Source organism: Procambarus clarkii, chromosome 14 (assembly GCF_040958095.1).
Source record: "Procambarus clarkii isolate CNS0578487 chromosome 14, FALCON_Pclarkii_2.0, whole genome shotgun sequence".
Classification (NCBI taxonomy): Eukaryota; Metazoa; Arthropoda; class Malacostraca; order Decapoda; family Cambaridae; genus Procambarus; species Procambarus clarkii.
Window position 1 is genome coordinate 24,963,991 of NC_091163.1, and position 2,500 is coordinate 24,966,490.

Genomic DNA, 2,500 nt, shown 5'->3' on the forward strand with positions numbered 1-2,500 from the left:
CATCCTTTTCCATCTCGTAAGTGAAACGCAGCACGGAACTCTGCTCAAATGCCTCCTTCAGCTCCTGCAGATGTCTTACATCAGGTACATGTGTAAAAATGTCGTCAACATACCTGCAGTATATGGCCGGTTTCAAGTTCATGTCGACTAAGACTTTTTGCTCGATGGTACCCATGTAGAAGTTTGCAAACAGGACACCTAGGGGAGAACCCTAGGGGAGAACTCTTGACATACCAGAAAATATTCTAAGGAAACTACTCCAAGTAGATGGGGTCGCCATGGGTTCTCCCCTAGGTGTCCTGTTTACAAACTTCTACATATATATATATATATATATATATATATATATATATATATATATATATATATATATATATATATATATATATATATGCAATATTATAACTAATATAACTAAATATTAGTTATAATATTGCACAACAGTTTAAGAAACAACTCTGATAGAGAGGCTTACAATGTCTCATTATAATTGTATATTCATATATTGTGTGTTCATGAGGCTTTTCTTTAATCTTTCATCCTTATTCTCTGACCGCTTAATCCTCTTTGACCATTCTAAGCTAAGCTATACCTGTTTTTGGTTAATTACACCTGACCAACCCTAGGGATGGGTTGGTCAGGTGTCGGCCTATATATCCTCTACCTTCTCCCTTCTCCTTAGTCAGTCTGATGTTGACAAAGGCTTTAACAAAGCCGAAACGTTCACCTCATTTCATATTTCTCTGTGGATTTTCCGCATAAAATGATCTTATTACATTTGCTGGAAGGCTTCTGTGCTGGCTAGGGTTCGAGTCTCCTGGTGGGAAAGTGTTCTAAAGTTCTATATTTCACTCTCGTGTTTAGGAGAGTTGTGCCTTATATATATATATATATATATATATATATATATATATATATATATATATATATATATATATATATATATATATATATATATATATATATATATATATATATATTTATGTACATGATAAAGTAGATCAATTATGTTCACTAACACACTCCATAAGGTGTCATTTATTAGAGGGTAGTTGGCTAACTGTCACTTGGTACCCAGTTCGATTCCCGCATGTTCATTCATAAGCATTAGCGTAACTACATGAGTCCTATGTTGGCCGATGGAAGGGAGAGGTCTATTGGACGATCCTTGGGAGCCCTCTTGTTGAGCTAACCCCATTAATGTATAGGCCTAACCATCGCTTGGAACAATCCCTTTTTAGAAGCTAAAAGTGAGTTACACAACTGTTGTGAGCAGCATTCTGTCGAAGATCAGTTTTACGCAGAATATAATTAACAAATTGTTGTATATCTAAGTTAATGGGGATTGTTTAAGTTGAACGTTAGACAAATATGTGAATAAATTCGCGTAGTAATGAATAGGGTCTGCCTCAGGGGAGCCAATATCTTCTGTAGCTGCCTTAAAAATATATATTCTATAGAATTGTGCTAAATTGTTGCATCATGTCCGGGAGTCGCGTTACAGGATCTTGCCTTACAATCTTGTCCAGAATTGTCGGTTCGTCGCCTTATACACTACTAGAAGTCACGCATCATTGGGAATTCATTGACACAAATATTTCCAAACCATTGTGAACAGGCCACAGGAAACACACCTACGAGAGTGGGTCCCTCACACTTATTCATGGTAGTTAGTCTACATTAATTACACAAGTTTACTACCTACCAAGGTGCTGTACGAGGTCATCCATAATAATAATGGCCTCGGGTTGAGATCGAAGCATCACCGAGCTCGTGAACTCTGTAATTAATGCAGCCTAAACTGCCATCAATGAGGAGTAGACAGAATCGCAAGTGTGCTTTAGTAAATCCTGGTCCTATTGAGACCACAATAAAGTCATCAACCTCTTTGTACTCTATAACCAGCAGAGCTTCATTCATTTAAGCCAATATTGCTACGAAATGTTTTATTCACATTTGATGTAACTATTATTCATTAAGCTAGACAAGTAATACCTAATGTACAAAATTAGACGTGATTCGATTACGTGGAATTTATTGTGTGTGATAGATCAATCGCAATGGATTGGTAGACATGGGAGCGCCGGTGTGGGATCGTTGAAGACATGGGATAAATTGTATGAGATTGATCTTGAAGACGTCAAACTAATTATTAAATATTAGTTAAACTGATTTCCCAGGAGTTGATCGGCCTGGAACACTCTTGACAATATCAAAATCAATGATGCAAAAATTTGGAAAGCGATCACAAATGCTTAGGAATAGATTTCCTGATGGAAGTCGATAGATATATTGAAATCTAAAAATGCTCTCGCCAGGCCTCGAACCTGGGACCTTCTGCGTGTTAAGCAGATGTGATATCCACTACACTACGAGAGCTGAGTGTAGGTGGTGTTAGAGTGTGTATTGCTTACCTTTGAAAATACAGGCCAATGGTACTGTGTTAAAGAATAAAGTGGTTGAATTGTATCGTGTTGGAGCAGTTGTGTGTGGAGTACAC

At 37.2% G+C, this 2,500-nt stretch overlaps 1 non-coding gene across 1 annotated transcript; it reads right to left on the reverse strand.

The window, feature by feature from the left end:
- Window positions 1–2,306: 2,306 nt before the first annotated feature.
- On the reverse strand, window positions 2,307–2,379 carry TRNAV-AAC (transfer RNA valine (anticodon AAC)). The gene has a single exon. It is a non-coding gene; the product is annotated as a tRNA-Val (tRNA).
- Between the last annotated feature and the right edge of the window lie 121 nt (window positions 2,380–2,500).